Source organism: Lepidochelys olivacea (assembly GCF_965140295.1).
Source record: "Lepidochelys olivacea isolate rLepOli2 genome assembly, chromosome: 7".
NCBI classification, from domain to species: domain Eukaryota; kingdom Metazoa; phylum Chordata; order Testudines; family Cheloniidae; genus Lepidochelys; species Lepidochelys olivacea.
Window position 1 is genome coordinate 64,756,771 of NC_140417.1, and position 20,536 is coordinate 64,777,306.

A 20,536-nucleotide genomic window follows, 5' to 3' on the forward strand; every position below is an offset into this window, starting at 1 on the left:
CTAGTCTCTACTTGTCCTGGCTGGCACCATGCTGCGCACACCCTGGAAGAAGCCAGCAGGTCCGGGTCCTAGGTGGGGTAGGCCACAGAGCTCCGCGTGCTGCCCCAGTCCCGAGCACCAGCTCCACAATCCCATTGGCCAGCTGAGGTGGCCGTGACTGTGGGTGAGAGCAGCGTGTGGAGCTTCCTGGCCCCCCCGCCTAGGACTCGGACCTGCTGGCTGCTTTTGGACCATGCGTAGCATGGCGCCAGCCAGGACAGGCAGCCTGCCTTAGCCCCCACACTGTGCCGTGGACTGGGAGCCGCCCGAGGTAAGCTTACACCCCAAACCCAAGCCCCGACCCCCTCCAGCATGGAGCCCCCTCCTGTACCCCAAACCCTTCATCCCTGGCCCCACCCCAGAACTCGCATCCTCAGCCCATAGCCCTCACCTCCCCTGTACCCCAACCTTTGCCCCAGCCCAGATCCCCCTCCCACAACCTGAACCCCAACTTAAGTTGACCTAAGTTACGCTTCGCCAGCTATGTGAATAATGTAGCTGGAGTTGACGTAGCTTAGGTCGACTTACTGTGTTGTCTACACCTTGCTGGGTCAATGGGAGACGCTCTCCCATTGACTTACCTTACTCCTCTTGTTCCGGTGGAGTACCAGGGTCGACCAGAGAGCGCTCTGTGGTCAATTTAGCAGGTCAGACCCGCTAAATCGACCCCCTCTGCATCGATCACAACAGCATTGATCCCCGGTAAGTGTAGACATGGCCACAGTAACACCAGCTTCCCAAGCAGCACTGAGTCACGGTTGATGTATGGAGGTTGATGCAGCACGACTGCACAGCCACCCATGCTAGCTACATGCTCCAGATGCACTTCTGCCTAGAGTAGACAGGTGATGTTGGATCCCTTGGGCCTATGGGGAGAAAAGGCTATGCAGGCACAGCTCCGAACCAGACAGAGCAACATCAACATCTACAAGCAGGTTGCTTGGGGGATGCAGGAGAAGAGGTACAACAGGAATCAGTAGCAGTGCTGCGTGAAAGCCAAAGAGCTGCAGCAGGTGTACCAGAAGTCCAGGAAGACCAACAATTGACCGATGCCAAGCCTCAGACCGGCCACTTTTACAAAAAGCTGCACACCATACTTGGTGGAGACCCCACCACTCTGCACACCACCACAGATACCTCCAAGGAGTCCTAGTCACAGGCCACTGTGGTGAACAGCGAAGAGGAGGAGGAGGTGGATGAGGAAGAAGAGGATGGGGGACAAGTAACTGTGGAGGTTGAGTTGTGCCACAAGCCAAGACCTGTTTTTGATTCCACCACAATCTAGCCAGTCCCTACAGTCAAGCATAGGTGAGCTTGAAGCAGAGGAAGGAAAGTCGGGTAAGTGTGTAAATAAATTTTCCATTACAGTGATGGTGCCCCAATTTTTAAGGACACAGATATTGAATTTTCCTTCATTTACTTGTAGTACAAGAGGTAGCAGGTCCAACAAAGAAAGGTAGAGTTGCTATCTGCTTTTCATTCCCCTCTCGAGTTAATCAGAGGGGACAACGTGGAACAGTTTGTTTATGTAAACAAGGATGTCCCTGAATCCTGCGGAAAGATCCCAGTGAAACTTTCATGGAGTTACACTGCAGTCCCACACTTTCCAATGCCATGTGGCGATTATGGCAATGGTGCATGCCAAAATTAACAGGCTAGTGACATACGGGCCCAGGCAGCTTTGGGATGCCAGCAACAACTGTGCTCTCTCTCTCTTCGTTACCCTCAGGAGTCAGATATCACCTGTGGAAAATGGTACTGGTAGTCAGATCCAGTGTCCTATACTCATAGTTTCATGCAACCGAGCAATTTCCTCCTGGTTTCCCGCATCCCTGGCGGCTCATACTCACCATGGCCGATGCTGAGTGGTGCTGAGAACAAAAATTCAAAAGAAAAAAAGTGCCAGTGAGCATGTCTTGTTTAGCACTTCAGGAGAGCATGAGAAAAGGGGAGTTCTGAATCTAAAGTTTCACTTTCCATTCCTACTATACTGACAATGGTAATTGTGTGTTCTTTCTGTAGCTGCAGCCATTGTGTCCTTGAGAAGTACACCAGTGGAATGACTAACCCAGAAAAGGTGAAGAAAAAAGGGGATGTAGGAGGACATGTTCTGCAAGATTCTGCAAGCCAGTGCTGCATCAGACCTTGAACAGAGGGCTGGAGGGTGAATACTGCAGACTGTACGGAGAAGGAAAGGGCGAACAGGAGAAAGGGACATAAAAAGGAGAGGGAGACGCACCAAGACATAATGGAGCTCCTCCGCCAGCAAACACAGGTGCTGGAGACTCTTGTGGACTCCCAGCTCAACTGCCATTGCAGTTGGTGGAGAAGTGCCTCATAGCACCTCCCTCTACATTCCCCCATCCCAGCATCCCACATCACCTCAGGGCTCACATGCATACCCCTACCACTCCACACTAGGGGAAAGCATGGACTGCCACAGCTTCACATCAGCTGTGGCTCTCATAGGTCAGTGCATGTATGTGTAGTCACAATGGACATCAGTGTTCCTTCCTCTTGTTTATGTATTAAGGTTCCCAATTTTTTTTAAGTTAGAATGTATTTACTTTTAAGGTTGGATATTTTGTTTGGAGCTGTTTTTGTAATTGAAAAAAATTACAAAATTAAATTTTTGTTCTGCAAGTCATTCATCTTGATTAGTTTACAGCTCATGGTGTATAATGCCTGCTGGCAGTGAAAATGGTGGTCTTGTAGACTCACAGTCCATAGGATCAGTGCCAAATAGTGTAGTCACCATAAATGTACAGCAAGCACCCCAATATTATTAGCTTCACTTTCAGGGATAAATGCAGTTGTGCAGCAAGCACCACACAATTCCTAAGAGGTCCACAAACTGCAGCACCAGGCATAGCACATTCCACAACAGCACATTAGTCTGGCTTGCTATTAAAGTGCTCTTTCAAAGCCTCCCTAAAGCTCCTTGTTGAGCTAGTCTGTTAACCCTTGTGTCTGGCTGCTGAAACTCAGAAAGCCGCTCCACTTCCACCATCCATTCATGCAGCAGCTGTTTCCCCTTTGCTTCTCAAATATTATGCAGGACACAGCAGGCAGCTATAACCATTGGGATATTTTTCGCACTGAGATTCAATCTGGTGAATAAATCTACCAGCACTCTTTTAATCTACCAAAAGCGCATTCAAGGGTCATTCTGCATCTGCTAAGTCTGTAGTTCAATCTTTCCTTGGTGCTGTTGTGGTGGCTGGTGTATGGCTTCATGAGCCAGGGGAGTAAGGGGGAGGCTGGGTCTCCCAGGATCACTACTGGCATTTCAACATTACCAATGGTAAGCCACTGTTTGGATAAGGAGGTCTCTGCTTGTAGCTTTGTGAACAGTTCTGTGTTCTTAGGGATGTGAGCATCATGCACCTTCCCTGACCAGCCAACTTTGATGTCAGTGAAGCATCCCCAGTGATCCACCAGTGCTTGCATAACCATGGAAAAGTAGCCCTTTCTGTTGATGTACTCTGTGACAAGGTGCTCTAGGGACAAAATAGGGCTATACATGGCATATATTGCTCCACCTCAGTTCCAGAACCCCATAGCTGCAAGGCATCCATTTTATCCTGCACATTTCCGAGAGAAACAGTCCTGCATAGCAGGAGGCAATTAATGGCCCTGCACTTATATGACAACAGCCCCCACAGTGGATTTTCCTCACTATAAAATGACTTCCCCTGATTGGCAGCAATCTGGTATTGCTAGTTTCTACAGTGCAATTGCCACTCACTTCTCCACTGACTGTGCAGCTCTCAGTTTGCCATCTCTGCACTGGAGGGCTGGGGCAAGCTCAGCACACAGATCCAGGAACATGGTCGTGCGCATCTGAAAGTTCTGCTTGTCATCCCAAACCTGCTCATTTCTCAGGTCCAGAAGAGACTCTCTACCATTTGCAGCTCCTCCATTTCCTTTGTTTTCTTTCTCAGCTCTTCCCTGGAGTGGGGGTGAGAGGGCTTGAAGGTACCCCACAGGAAGGCATTCCCAAGTGCTCCTTCCTGGGTTCTCAAAAGGGGGAAAGGTTTCACTTGGGTGGTGGCAGCATCTACCCTTCCAAGGTCAGAGAAAAGCTGTAATCTTGGGAGTTTAATACCAGCCTGGAGTGGCCAGTATTAATTTTTAGAGTCCTTGCGGGCCCCCACCTTCTGCACTCAAAGTGCCAGAGTGGGGAGTCAGCCTTGACATATGCTCATGACCATAGTGCAGAGCTGTGCAGGCTCTATGCTTCTGTTAGAGATGGCAGACAGTGACTAGTCCCACATGGGTTCGTGGGATACTGAAAATAAGTGTAAAAATTATGGGATCTAATATTATGGGATGGATAAATTTGCATGATGGAAGTTGACCCTTTGATTCCTGTCTTGCAGGACTTGTTTCTGCCCCACCATGCATTGCTGAAACATCCCAAAAGACAATGCACTGAATGGTGGCGGGTTGCACACTAGGATACCTACCCAGGGTGCACTGCACTGTGCATTGACATAAGCACTCCTGATGACTATGCCCAGCACCAAGATGCATATAAGCGATATACTAACTGTGGAAGATGTATGCCAGGGCAACGTACATTAGGAAAACTTTGTCATGTAGCCAGGGCCTAAGAGACTTAGGCACCCAATTTCCTAAGGCCCTTTTGAAAATTTCAGCCTAAAACTGCTTCATACTCTGGGAATGTACATTTTTGACAGCTTGAAATATCTGAATACCATCTGAACCAAGAACCAGTACAAATTAAACAATCTCACTATATGATGATACTTCTGACGGTACATACCATAAGAAGTGGAACACACCTGGGGGAAGTGTGATATAAAAAGCTTATTCATTTTTTTTAAACCCAAAGTATAATAAAAGTCCCAGATTTTTCCAAATTGCAATTCCTATTTAAGCAAACTGTGCTTAAAAAAGAAAAAAAAATGGGCCAAGCCACAAGTCTGGGGGAAGTTTGGATACAGACTTATCTGTATATTAGAGTGAAATTGTTACATGAAAAATTTTACTTCATGCTATACAGAATTCCACTGTATATCTAATTAAATGCAGACAAGTATCTTGTTAGGTGAGCACTAGACAACTGAAGTGCTTTGAACTGGTCTAATCACATTTTTCAAACATTATAGGATGCCTAGGATCTTCTAAGGAGCATCTTCCTCCCACATCCTTTGGGCACCTGGGATCTAGTGGTCTCAATCAAGGGTGGTGGCAAATGTTTCAGCACAAAAAGTGAACGTTTTGTAAAGTTACAAGCGAATGAAACAGGAGTCATAACAACATACTTGGGAAACCTTCAGCTTCAGATGCCAACTGTCAATGCCCACCCTGCTTTCATGCACACATCTCCCACCCCCTTATGTACGCTGCCATAATCATCTCACAAATCATTGTATAATTAACTACTCTGTGTCTATTGCTATGACAGAGTCACCCAGTACACTGTTTCCATAGTAACTGAAAGAAAAAAAACAGGACACTAAAAAAAGGAAAAGTCACACAAAGCAAACAAAATAATACAAATAAGCAGCATGAACAAAATGTTCCAAACTCTTCCATGGGATGACACCACTGAGCTCTGTGTAATTAGATCAGTGATAAATCTGGTCCGCTGTGTGATGACGTGGTCTGTTACAGAGCTTGTACTTGTCATTGTTTTGGGAAGACCTGTGTGACTCACTTTTTTGTACAATCACTTATGAATAAGAAGGTAATTGGACTAACAGTTGTACAGCCCAGTACAGTATGGCAGGAGTGAAGGGTGGTATCCATATGACAAACTGCTGAACGAGGGTATCGATACATGGGCTAGGTGTTCAGCTGGTGTCAATCAGCACCGCTTCATTTATGCCAACTGAGGATTTGACCCATTAACTTTATCATTCACCTTTTGTGATTAATGCACCTCCCTGCGATGCATTCTCACACTTCAAATGCCTTGAGCAGCCTTATGCAGCTGCCTTAATTTTATTTTTTTCCATCAACCTGCCAGGGAAAGATTCTTTCCTTCTTTCAATATGGAGTTTCCTGGAATACACTGCACCTTCTCAAGGCCCACAATGGCATGATTCAGTGACCTAGAAATACCATGGGTGGAGTTCTGTGCTGTGCCCCCAGGAAATGCAGCACAGAAAGTACAATTCAGAGGGAAGCAGAGTTAAAATGGCTTTCATCCATCTTGTGCCCCCATGATTTTGAGCTGCTCTGGGAATCAGTAGAGACCAAACATAACATTTGGTTGTGCAAGTCACTTAACGGCTCAGTTTCCATAAAATGGGAGTATCATAGAATCATAGAATATCAGGGTTGGAAGGGACCCCAGAAGGTCATCTAGTCCAACCCCCTGCTCAAAGCAGGACCAATTCCCAGTTAAATCATCCCAGCCAGGGCTTTGTCAAGCCTGACCTTAAAAACCTCTAAGGAAGGAGATTCTACCACCTCCCTAGGTAACGCATTCCAGTGTTTCACCACCCTCATAGTGAAAAAGTTTTTCCTAATATCCAATCTAAACCTCCCCCACTGCAACTTGAGATCATTACTCCTCGTTCTGTCATCTGCTACCATTGAGAACAGTCTAGAGCCATCCTCTTTGGAACCCCCTTTCAGGTAGTTGAAAGCAGCTATCAAATCCCCCCTCATTCTTCTCTTCTGCAGGCTAAACAATCCCAGCTCCCTCAGCCTCTCCTCATAACTCATGTATTCCAGTCCCCTAATCATTTTTGTTGCCCTTCGCTGGACTCTCTCCAATTTATCCACATCCTTCTTGAAGTGTGGGGCCCAAAACTGGACACAGTACTCCAGATGAGGCCTCACCAATGTCGAATAGAGGGGAACGATCACGTCCCTCGATCTGCTCGCTATGCCCCTACTTATACATCCCAAAATGCCATTGGCCTTCTTGGCAACAAGGGCACACTGCTGACTCATATCCAGCTTCTCGTCCACTGTCACCGCTAGGTCCTTTTCCGCAGAACTGCTGCCTAGCCATTCGGTCCCTAGTCTGTAGCTGTGCATTGGGTTCTTCCGTCCTAAGTGCAGGACCCTGCACTTATCCTTATTGAACCTCATCAGATTTCTTTTGGCCCAATCCTCCAATTTGTCTAGGTCCTTCTGTATCCTATCCCTCCCCTCCAGCGTATCTACCACTCCTCCCAGTTTAGTATAATCCGCAAATTTGCTGAGAGTGTAATCCACACCATCCTCCAGATCATTTATGAAGATATTGAATAAAACCGGCCCCAGGACTGACCCTTGGGGCACTCCACTTGATACCGGCTGCCAACTAGACATGGAGCCATTGATCACTACCCGTTGAGCCCAACAATCTAGCCAGCTTTCTACCCACCTTATAGTGCATTCATCCAGCCCATACTTCCTTAACTTGCTGACAAGAATACTGTGGGAGACCGTGTCAAAAGCTTTGCTAAAGTCAAGAAACAATACATCCACTGCTTTCCCTTCATCCACAGAACCAGTAATCTCATAATAAAAGGCGATTAGATTAGTCAGGCATGACCTTCCCTTGGTGAATCCATGCTGGCTGTTCCTGATCACTTTCCTCTCATGCAAGTGCTTCAGGATTGATTCTTTGAGGACCTGCTCCATGATTTTTCCAGGGACTGAGGTGAGGCTGACTGGCCTGTAGTTCCCAGGATCCTCCTTCTTCCCTTTTTTAAAGATTGGCACTACATTAGCCTTTTTCCAGTCATCCGGGACTTCCCCGGTTCGCCACGAGTTTTCAAAGATAATGGCCAATGGCTCTGCAATCACAGCCGCCAATTCCTTCAACACTCTCGGATGCAACTCATCCGGCCCCATGGACTTGTGCACGTCCAGCTTTTCTAAATAGTCCCTAACCACCTCTATCTCCACTGACCCACAGGATGCAGCTCTCAGCAGTACAGAATCCCCATCAGAGCCCCTGCTACTCGGCACAGCATCCAGGGGCAGTCACACAAAATAAAATTTTCCTGCCATTCCCCATGACTTTAAAGTCCAATATTTCCCAACCTACAGGGCTAGAAATGAGAGATTTAACACACTGGCAAAAACAAAGATTCCCAGTTTCCCTATGGGATCCTGCATCTGCTTCTATCTCCAACAGAATCTGAGATGTCTAACTTTAGATCATAGAATCATAGAACTGGAAGGAACCTCGAGAGGTCATCTAGTCCAGTTCTGTTCTAGCCAGTGGGGTTCTTCTTCCTGCACTCATGGCACGACTAAGTACTATCTAGACCATCCCTGACAGGTGTTTGTCTGACCTTCTCTTAAAAAATCTCCAGTGATGGAGATTCCACAACCTCCTTACGCAATTTATTCCAGTGCTTAACCACCCTAACAGTTAGAAGTTTTTCCTAATGTCCAACCTAAACTTCCCTTGCTGCAAGTTAAGCCCATTGCTTCTTGTCGTATCCTCAGAGGTTAAGAACAACAATTATTCTCCCTCCTCCTTGTAACAACTTTTTATGTACTTGAAATCTGTTATGTTCCCTCTCAGTCTTCTCTTTTGCAGACTAAACAAACCCAATTTTTTTCATTCTTCCCTCATAGGTCACGTTTTCTAGACCTTTAATCATTTTTGTTCCTCTTCTCTGGACTTTCTCCAATTTCTCCACATCTTTCCTGAAATGTGGTGCCCAGAACAGGACACGATACTCCAGTTGAGGCCTAATCAGCGCAGAGTAGAGCGGAAGAATTACTTCTCGCGTCTTGTTCACAACACTCCTGCTCATGCACCCCAGAATGATGTTCGCTTTTTTTGCAACAGTGTTACCCTGTTGACTCATTTCGCTTATGGTCCACTATGACCCCCAGATCCCTTTCCGTGGTACTCCTTCCTAGGCAGTCCTTTCCCATTTTGTATGTGTGCAACTGATTGTTCCTTCCTAAGTGGAGTACTTCATCCTATTTACTTCAGACCATTTCTGCAGTCTGTCCAGATCCTTTTGAATTATAATCTTAATATTCCACAGCACTTGCAACCCCTCCCAGCTTGGCATTGTGACAAAGTGCCGTCACTCGGCTCTGTTCAACCCTGGGTTACATCCAGCAGAGCTTATAGTGACACGAGGTGCACACGTCTGCTCTGCCAGGAAACCTGGCTCTAGCCAGCGTGCAGCCACAATGGACACAGCACTGGCCAGACAGGGAGGCTAACCAGGGGTGCTCAGCATTGTCAGCCAGTGCCAGGGGGGTTCTTCTGCTACAAGTTAAAATGCACTCTCCCAGCAGATCCTCGCACTGTCCCAGCAGACCCTCTGAGGAAAGGCAGATCTGTAAACATCATCCATCCCCCCTCGGAGTTGCACTTGCCCCTGCCAGGGCCAGAGGACCGAAATTTGCACCTGAGACAGGGAGAGTGAATCAAGCCAATTTTCTGTCTATTTGGGGCGATTATCCTGTTCAGTCTCAGTGACAGTTTATTGCTTGGTTTACTTGCTGAGAGTTCCAAGAAGAACAAACAATCTTATCTTACCACACCTATACATCTCTGTTATATCTCCCCATTATTTAAAATCTATGCAGTCTCTTAGACATACATGTACACAGATAATATTTTGCAATAGATTTATACACACCCACACACAGAGAGCACTGTAAAAAGCATATTTGGGTTTGTTTGTTTTCACCTATTTACTACTTCTGACTTTCTAAAACACAGCAAATGTTTAATAGCTGCATTGTCTTCCAGGTTGAAACCACAGGGAAATAAAGTTCCACATCTCTGCAAAAGAAGATCCAATGCGGCAGAGTTGCCCTTGACTTTGTGTAACAGATGTTGCTTCTTGCTTTGCAAGAAGACAGTTTAATTTGCCTCTGTTTAATGTGACCTGGGTAACTTCAATTAGCAAACTGATTACTTCCTTAATTTCCCACTAAGAATTCTTTTATTATCACAGATACAGTGCCCCAAGAGAATAGCTGTAAATAACTCTAATTTTCATATGCGTAGATTGACAAGCTAGTCTGTTCTGACATTAGCATTCTTCAGCAGTCTGTTAGAAGAACAGTTTTCAATAATATTATTGTTTATATTAACCAGTATATCTGTAAATAAGGCAAGAAAAGCTTCTATAGCGATGCTACATGTAAATACAGTTGGGAGTTAATTATAGTTGATGGACATGTTTGAGATACATAAATTCCTGAAGAGATTCAGTGTCTCACTCTAATCAGTGATGTACCTCAGCCATACAAATTGTAAATCTGCACAGAAAGTCACTCTGCCGTAGTTCGCCTGTTACTGAGTTTTGGTTTTGATTGAGTGAATTCAGTCCTAGGTGAAGCTTGCCAGAAATTGACAAGCACCGGAAGTTTAAGACTACAGTTAATCTACAGCATAAGAATAGTAGGAATAATAAAGGGACTTTTCCATGTTTTCTAGAACAGAGGCCAAGATGTTTTGGATAATCAAGATTAAAGTGTAATGAGAATAATTTTAAAAAACCAGTTGGGGGCGGGAGGGGGGAAATTCTAGAAGTTATGCCTTGAGTCTTCCTTTTATGGAGGGGATCCAAAATGCAGCCATATTACTTGTGTATGTGGGGTGCAAGCATTACGTAGACAATGCAGGGTCTTGCAAAGCACAACAAGTCTTCCACACTTCCCAAGAGCTGTGCAGGCTCCTGCATTACAGTGGTGTTATCTAAATTGTAGTTGTTGCTTGGCAGGAGGCAGACAGTCTTTTGGCAGGACCCTAAGGAATCTCAAAATAATCCCCCCTGCATGCCTGTCATTCCTCTGGAGGGCAATAGCAGACTTACTGTAACTGACCATGTAGAGTCAAGAATATCAGCCAGGCAGAGTGTTTGCATAGATCTTAAACTTCCTTATATATTTTTAATCACAATTGGCACCCAACTCCCTTAGACTCTTTGGGAAGCCCTGACCTCTGTTCCTTGCTCCATGAGTCACGGGAAGGATATGTACTCTTCTCTCACTGATTTGGATCTAGGTATACCATGCAATATTGCTTGCTTTGTTTGTGTTCCCATTTCTAAATTTGATAATTTAAAAAATTATTTCTATACCTACACTGATAGATGTTCATAATTACAATGACATTTTGTGCGCATCTACCATACTGCACCTTTCCTCAAAGTACAATAATGCACTGACCCTCACAACAGTTCTACGGTAAAGGAAACTGAGGCACAGAAGTTAAGTGATTTGTTCAACTGTAAGGTCACTCAGCAAGGTGGCAACGGGATTGGGAATATAACGTAAGCATCCTGAAACCCTGTTCCAAGTCTCATCCTTTGATGCTACCTCCCAATTCCACTTTACAGGACTTGGATGATCTTATCTTCATTTTACCGGAGGGAAAAATTAGAGAGACAAAAGAGCAAGTGTTCCAGAACTGTTGAGCACCTGCATCTCCAAATAAAAAGTAAATGGGAGCTCCAGGTACTCAGTTCCTGTCAAAATCAGGCCGTAAGAGACTTGCCCAATACTACATAAAAAGTTTGTGACAGAGCCAGAAATATTACCCAGATGCCCCATCTTGTGCATATATAAAAATCACAGTAACCAGTTGTATTGTATTTAGCTGCTCTGAAACACTGTTCAACAGCAGTACAGAAACAGGGCCACAAAAGACACAGCTGAGAGAACTCACTAATCATGGAAAATCCGGCTTTAAACTTTTGCTTCAAACTCATAACTTAGCCCAGGTTTTTGCAGAAAAATTTCCCAAAGGGTATGAACCTTTCCAGTAAAGCTGCTTCTAATTTCAAGTGAAGGATTTTTTTTATTTCATGTTGAGACCATGCATGAGTCCAGATGCCACATGGTTTCAGTGCTGCTTTTTGTGAAGTTGTTTCTCTTCATATGTACCCTTTAATCCTATGGTTCCATTTAACTCATAAAAGTTTAATTACACTGCACTTGTTTTTCATCACACTAACAACCAGGGATAACCATAGTGAAGGTGTAAGTATAAATAGCCTCTCTGGAGCCACCTTGCCAGCATTGCTCCATGCAGCACAAGGGGTATGAAAGTTCTTCATCCTCACTTAGTATTGTCCCTGTTCTTATTTAACTCATTGACCACACAAGTGATTTCTCAATCTGACCAGCAGCGCTAAAAATGGCAACCCTTAGTGTCCAGTTCACCACTCACTTATTCTGGTTTTACACTGAGCAATTCCCTGGACTTCAGTGAACTTACTCTGGATTTACACTGGTGTGAGAGGAGAATCAAGCCCACTGTCTCTTAAGATCCCTGCTTGTTCTGAAATACCACTAACCCTTAGCATGCTTAGCCATTGCCCTTGCTATCCTGTGCCAATTAAGAGGTCACACTCTTCTGGCTCCAAGACAGATGATGAAAAGAAGAGCCCATGGAGGAGGACGACGAGGACCTGCATTCTCTGCCTTTCCCTGTGCAGATGTTCCCCAACTCACTGATTCAAGAAATTGAGGGACTATAACAAGCCAGAAAGTAAAAAAGGGACATTTTATTTTCTTCAAAGTCATTAAAAAGCTGAGCACAACTCCTTTTCTGAACTACCGTAAACTGAAAAGAAAAAAAAAATCAAAGCCAAATTCATCCCTGGTTTATATTCATCTATTGATTTTAATGGAGTTACACCATGATTGAATCTACCCAGAGATACTAATAACTTGGCTGATGACAAATGCAATACTGGAAAATAAAGATCATATTAATTAGCAGTTACTGTCAGAAAGGTATCTACATAAAAACGGCAGCTCTTAAGATGCCTGCTCCATGTGCTTTCTTCCTGAGTCTCCTTTAATTTATGGACTACAACCAGTGGTGAGCTGGAGCCGGTTCGCACTGGTTCATAGAATCATAGAATATCAAGGTTGGAAGGGACTTCAGGAGGTCATCTAGTCCAACCCCTGCTCAAAGCAGGACCAATCCCCAATTTTTGCCCCAAATCCCTAAATAGCCCCCTCAAGGATTGAACTCACAACCCTGGGTTTAGCAGGCCAATGCTCAAACCACCGAGCTATCCCTCCCCCCCTCACTAGAACTGGTTGTTAAATTTAGAAGCCCTTTTAGAACCGGTTGTTCCGCGAGGGACAACCGGTTCTAAAAGGGCTTCTCAATTTAACTGGCCAAAAGTGGCACCTTAGGCGCCGACTCCATGGGTGCTCCAGCCCTGGAGTACCCAGGGGGAAAATTTAGTGGGTGCAGAGCACCCACCGGCAGCTCCCTGCCCCAGCCCCAGCTCACCTCCGCTCCGCCTCCACCTCCTCTCCTGAACTCGCCGCCCTGCTCTGCTTCTCCGCCTCCCCTCCACCCCTCCCCCGGCTTCCCATAAATCAGCTGTTCGCGCGGGAAACCGAGGCAGGCTGAGAAGCACATGGCGGCTTCCCGCTCAGGCCCAGGGAGGCAGAGGTGAGCTGGGGCCGGGGGGGGAGGGGGTGGCTGAGGAGGGCCGCCTGCGCTGCAGCAGGTAACCCGGGGGGGGGGGCGCTGCAGGGGAACCGCTCCCCATCCCAGCTTACCTCCACCACCCTTGGCCTGAATGGAAAGGCGTGGCCTGCTTCTCTGCCCTCACCGGCTTCCCGCCGAACAGCTGATTCACGAGAAGCCGGGGGTGGAGGAGACGCGGAGAAGCAGAGCGGGTGGTGCGTTCAGGGGAGGAGGCGGAGCGGAGGTGAGCTGAGGCCGGGCATGGGGAGCTACGCACCCACCAAATTTTCCCCATGGGTGCTCCAGCCCTGAAGCACCCAGGGAGTCGGCACCTAAGGCACCACTTTTGATGCGATCAGTGGGGGAGCTCCCCCTGCTCCCCCCCTAGCTTCGCTTCCCCGCCCCTAGGAGCCAGAGGGACCTGCCGGATGCTTCCTGGGAGCTGCCCCAGGTAAGCACCACCAGGACTCCCTACCTCGCCCCCTGGCAGGAGCCTCTGGCTCTTAGGGGTGGGGTGGGCACCCATTACGGTGACCCACGAGACCCTCCTGCCTGGTTCTGGGGGCAGTCAGGGGACAGGGGAGGCGGGTAGATGGGGCAGGAGTCCCGGGGGATGGGGGTGGGCAACGGCCCCCTCGTGGGGTGAGGCGGGAACCCATTGTTAAGAGTTTGGCAGCTCATCACTGACTACAACACCTCAGCACATCTTCTGACTGCTAAACTGTGCAGTTCTAATACGGAACCCCACAGCGTCAACTTTACCTCAAGTTTTCAGATTATAACTGCACTTTAATGAGAGTTGCATAGAGAACTACTTACTCCTAAAGGTAATCTCTGTAGTTTCAAGGAAATTCCAAGGGGGAGGAAATAAACTATAAAATGCTCTCTCTCTAGCTCCATTTTGGAGGGAATTATTTTACCTTTTCTTATTATTCTACTTTGTCTTTTGGGTAGAGCAGTCAATGACTCCTGGGTTCTACTTTCCAGCACTGTCACTGATTTGTTATACAACCTTGGGCAAGTCAATTTTCTCCTTTTCCCTTACCTCCCATTTTCTCAGTGCTCTCTTCCACTGCTGTTATTCAGGCCCTTTTAGTGCTGTATATCTAAGGGTATGTCTACACTACGGAATAAGGTCAAATTTATAGAAGTCAGTTTTTTAGAAATCGGTTTTATATATTCGAGTGTGTGTGTCTCCACAGAAAATGCTCTAAGTGCATTAAGTGCATTAACTCGGCGGAGCGCTTCCACAGTACCGAGGCTAGAGTTGACTTCCGGAGCATTGCACTGTGGATAGCTATCCCACAGTTCCCGCAGTCTCCGCTGCCCATTGGAATTCTGGGTTGAGATTCCAATGCCTGATGGGGCTAAAACATTGTCGCGGGTGGTTCTGGGTACATATCGTCAGACCCCCGTTCCCTCCCTCCCTCCCTCCGTGAAAGCAAGGGCAGACAATCGTTTCGCGCCTTTTTTCCTGAGTTACCTGTGCAGACGCCATACCACGGCAAGCATGGAGCCCGCTCAGCTCATTGTCACCGTATGTCTCCTGGGTGCTGGCAGACGTGGTACTGCATTGCTACACAGCAGCAGCAACCCATTGCCTTGTGGCAACAGACGGTGCAATAGGCCTGGTAGCCATCATCGTCATGTCCGAGGTGCTCCTGGCCACCCCCTTTGTTGATTTTAGCTCCCTGTAAGCCAACCCTGTAAGCCATGTCATCAGTCACCCCTCCCTGCGTCAGAGCAACGGCAAACAATCGTGCATCTGAGTTGAGAGTGCTGTCCAGAGCAGTCACAATGGAGCACTCTGGGATAGCTCCCGGAGGCCAATACTGTCGAATTGTGTCCACAGTACCCCAAATTTGACCTGGCAAGGCCGATTTAAGCTCTAATCCGCTTGTCAGGGGTGGAGTAAGGAAATCGATTTTAAGAGCCCTTTAAGTCGAAATAAAGGGCTTCATCATGTGGACAGGTGCAGGTTTACATCGATTTAAAGCTGCTAAATTTAACCTAAAGTCCTAGTGTAGACCAGGGCTTGGAGACACTCCACCAAAACCACTTCTAAACAATGCTCCAGAAGTGCGAGTTTGATAAGGACTTGGGATATATTACACTACCTGAAGGACTCACCATGGACTCATAAGGTAGCAACAATATCCGACAGGACTGCACCCTAGTACACACATGGGATGCAGCAATTCATGGGGTTTAAGAATTTCTACAGGCAATTTATTAAAGGATTTTTTTTAGCTTGGTTGCATCCACAACAGCACACCTCCAAAAATGGGGCCCAGTTTGCTAGGTCTTTGGAGGCTCAGTTGGCTTTGAGCAACTGAAAAGGGGAATTAAGCTCAGCATCCATCAGAATTCACTCACATCCCACTTAAACTTTGCCATATGTGCAGTATTATCTCAACATGCGAGACCATGCAATTTACTCTGCCCCTATGCTCTTTAATCTCTGAAACTAACTGATGGGGAAAAAATATTTGTTTATCAAGGCCGCTTTTGAGGAGTGGCTCCACGTCCTAGAAGAAGCCTGATTTGCAGTCCAATTCCTGATGGACCACAAGAATCTGGAGTATCTATGGACTGTTAGACACCTTAGCTAATACCAGATCCGCTGGTCCCTCTTATTCACTCACTTTGACTTTGTTATGACGTATCACTCAGGAACGAGAAACACGAAGCCTGATGCCCTATCCCACAAAGATTAATCTCTCTAACCTGGTGATAAGCCCTTTTCCACCATGCTCAAGGCATCCAACTTTGTCAAAAGGATTATTGACAGCAATCTGACATCCTCCATCTGCTCTCTGATGACCAGTTCACAACACGGATCTTCCAGACCCTGAACGATGCAGGTACCCGAGCCCAAATTCCAGCTACAGAAAAGCCTCCTTTATTGCAATGCTGTAATGAGGAAGCCTAGGTTTCAGATATTGAAACTTTGCCACAATTTGCCACTTATGAGCCATTTTGGTCAATTCAACACCTGGAATCTGGTCTCAAGGCGCTTCTAGTGGACAGGCCTACAAGCTTACCTGAAGGATTATATAAGATCCCATGGCCTCTGCGCCCATAACAAGAACCCATGATCAAAACCCTTAAGTCTCCTCCAGTCTCAGCCCACACCTCCACAGTCTTGGTCTACTGCGTTGATGGACTTCATTGTAAAACTACCACACTTCCAGGGACACTCAGTAATCTTGGTTTTTGTCAACCTCCTAACAAAGATGGCGCACTTCATCCCATGCCATACTGTTGCTATAGCATGGAAGAAAGCTCAGCTCTTCCTGAAAAAGTCTCCCGCTACCACAGGTTGCCAACAGGCATTGTATTAGACCTGAGACCCCAGTTCATCTTCTGATTCTGGAAGGAATTTCTCAGCCTCCCTAGCATTGAGCGCCTCACCTCACTGCCTATTCCCTGCTGATTAATGGCCTAACCGACTGTCAATCAAATCTTGGAGCAGCATTTTCACTTTCATTTTTGAGTTACCACCAGGATGACTGGTTTCCCCTACTGTGCTACGCCAAATTTGCTTACAGTAATGCAACCCACACCTTGACCCAACATAGTGCATTCTTTGCAAACTATGGTGTTCACCCCTACTTCCACCCAGACTTACCCGTGAGTTCCCCAGTACTTACCACCACAGACTTAGCCTCCCACCTTCACCAGGTGCACTGAGAGCTCAAGGAACACTTGCAGTCTGTCAAAGAAGCCTATGAACACCATGTGGAGGAAGACTATCAAGCTGTTCCCACTCTGGCTGTAGGGAATAAGGTGTGGTTCTCTGCCCAGAACCATAAATTGAGCTGCCTATCTTCCAAACTAGACTATCAGTTCCTCAGTCCCTTCAGGATTATAGAACAGGTGAACCTAGTGGCTTTCAGATTACAACTAACAGAGTCCTTGAGGACCCACCCCATCTTTCACATTTTACTTTTACCCAAACTGCTCCAACTCACCACCGCTCCAACTCACCACCTATAACTGCCCACAGACAAAATGAGTACTTGATCCACTTAACCCTCTACTCTGGGTGAGTTCAGGGAAGGCTCCTGTACCTGGTGGCAGGGCCTTCAGCGGAGCCAGTTTCTAAGCAACCTAACAAGCTCAGTTGGCCTGTAGTTTGCTGCCTGATGGGTTGGAAGAGTAAACAGACTGGCCCTTAAGCCTAACACCAGCAGCTATTCAGCTGCTGCTCAAAGCATTTGTCCGTGGATGTAATGGATCCTATGCATACTTGTTTCCAGTCCTGCTCTTGCCTTGGACCCTGCGCTGTACCAGCCTTGCCTCACTCCAAATAACTTTTGATCTCCAGTTCCTGACTTCTGCTCTAACCATTTGGCTCTGGTGCTTGGCCTTTGACTCTGGCTCTGATTCCTGACTATCAACTCCTACTCTGACTACTGGGTGGACAGAACCACTCAAATCACAGTCACTGAAACGTTGCACTTTTCTAGTGACCGCCACCCAAAGATCTCAGTTTACAAACCTAAATGAATTAAGTTTCAAAGCACTATGTGACAAAGCCAACTATTATTATACATTAGTACAGCAGTTCTCAAACTGTGGGTTGGGACCTCCAAGTGGGTTGTGACCCCCCCAATCTCTGCTTCCTGAGGCTGAAGTCGAAGCCTGAGCCACACACCCCAAAGGGCTGAAGCCCAAAGACTTCAGCCATGGGGAGTGGGGCTCGAGTTTTGGCTTCAGCCCTGGGCAGGAGGACTCAGTTTACAGGCCCCCAACCTGGGGCTGAAGCCCTTGGGCTTGGACTTTGCGCCCCACCTTCTGCCTGGGGCAGCAGGGCTCTGGTGGGCTCAGGCTTCAGTCCCCCTTCCTGGGGTTGTATATTAATTTTTGTTCTCAGGAGGTGGTCATGGTGCAATGAAGTTTGAGAATCCCTGCATTAGTAGATCGGGAAACTGAGGCAAAGTTAACTGCCAAGGGGCACACAGCAAGTCATCAGAGGAAGAGGGAATAGACCTCAGCTTCTCCAAATCTGCCTTAGCCAGCAGGACCCATGCTTCCTCCTTTTTGCAGGGACTTAAGAAATTCAGATAAACATCTTATCGGCACATTCAACCTCCAAATCTTTTGAGGTTCACCTATCACCAACTGTAACATAAAATTTCTTTCTAAGTGAGAATAATTTGGGGGTAACTTTTGAAGACATTGCTCAGTTTTCATTCATTTAGTTCTTGTTCTGGCAAAACTCCCCCTGACTTACAGACAATAAAAATAAACCAAGAAATTCATGATCCATCCCCATACAACAATACCTACTTTAAAATAGCACTACTGTATAAAATGAACCTAAAACCTCATCTTAAAAGTTTGTCCTGTATGTCTCTGCTTGAGTCCAAAATATCAGGTTGGCAGTAGCCAGACAAAATCTTTTTTTCTTAATAAGGAATTTAGCAGTTTAAGTGGGATATAGTCTTGCTTCCATTTATGTCCTGGAAAATACATCCTGCAACTTAGCAACACAGTGTTTAAACAGGCTTTTATATTCTAAACAATACTGTTTATATTCATTAGACTCCATACCACGTTCCCTTCAGTGATGACTAGTAGGAAAAGATATGCACCTTATGGGAGTTAAGTAAAAAATTATTTATTTACAGAATATACAGTAATATAGCTTTTGTATTAAGTAGCATTAGACCATTAGTTTGAAACGACAAACTGGTTGTATTGACTAGCTATGATTATATGCATATACATACATCCAGCCAGTATTCAAAACATTATATATTTAATGTGCACATATGCAGTTAGGTTTTAGACACTATTGTAATAGACACTACAGAAAACCACAATTTATTAACCAAATTATTCTGGTTAATTAACAACAAGCATCAGGTAACTATTAAACGGTTCAGAGGTATGACCATCACTAGTATGAACGCTAAAATATATTCCAAGGGATACTAGCTGGTAGACTATTAACCCAAAGGATTCAGGTATTGTCCTTTGTACTGTGGGACTAGTTTACTTCAACAACAAAATCTGCTTTTAAATAACATCAAAACTTAGAGTAATTTTTTAATCAGTATGGTATTAGTAACTTGCTGCTTCTATTGCAAGTCTATGACCAACTGAGTCAAGTCAAATACACTGTTTTAGAAACATTCTAATTAACATACTAAACAGAAGAAAATCTATACTTGAAAAGAATGATCCCTTACTTTCTAATTGAACATCTAAAGATCATTTCGTGCTACCATTTTGTTCGCTTATTTCTTCCTCACTATAGTTCTCCTGGGAGTCCTTCACAGACAGATATAAATTAAAGGCACAGCAGCAAAACCATAAAGGCGAATGAGAAACATAAATATCTGAAATCTATACAGTTTCATTCATTGATTGTCTTATTAAAGTCTGTGAACACCTATCCTTGAATTCTGCCTATCACATTACATTATCTTTCGCACTGGTGTGCTACTTTCAGAGAGTAGTTAGAAAAATGACCGAAGCTGGGATTTTCAAAGGAGTCTAAAGTGAGTTAGATGCATATGTCTCAGTGAAATACACAATATGAGAGAGACCATTGTGTCCAGTTCTTGTATTCATACTTCAAAATGGTTGTTGAAAAATTGGAAGGGGTTCAGAAAAAAGCTAAAAGAATTATCTGAGGTCTGAAAAACATACCATATATCCTAAAAAGGCTTAAAAAGCTTGGTCAAATCTAATTTATCTGAGAAAAGGTTAAGAGGTCACCGGATCACAATCTATAAGTACCTACGGGGGAAGCAATTTCTCATGGTAGAAGGTTCTTTTACATAGCAGAAAAAGGGAAGAGTAAGATCCAATGGCCAGAAGTTGAAGCTAGACATATTCAGACTAGAAATAAGGTGTAAATTTTAAGTGAGGGCAATTATCCACTGGAACAATTTAGGGGATTTACCTAGGGACATGACAGGTTCTCCATCAGTTGAAGTCTTTAAATCAAGACTGGATGTTTTTCTAAAATAGAAGTTATGGACTTGATATAGTAGCTAACATAGGACCTCACCAAGTAATTATCATGCAGAAGTCAGACTACATGATCATAATGGGCCCTTCTGTCCTTAAAAGCTATTACAATCAATG

At 45.5% G+C, this 20,536-nt stretch overlaps 1 protein-coding gene across 7 annotated transcripts in view; it reads right to left on the reverse strand.

The window, feature by feature from the left end:
- The window catches only part of KCNMA1 (potassium calcium-activated channel subfamily M alpha 1), an 841,792-nt gene that overhangs the window by 349,317 nt on the left and 471,939 nt on the right, over positions 1-20,536 (reverse strand). The gene's annotated exons all lie outside the window — the stretch shown is intronic.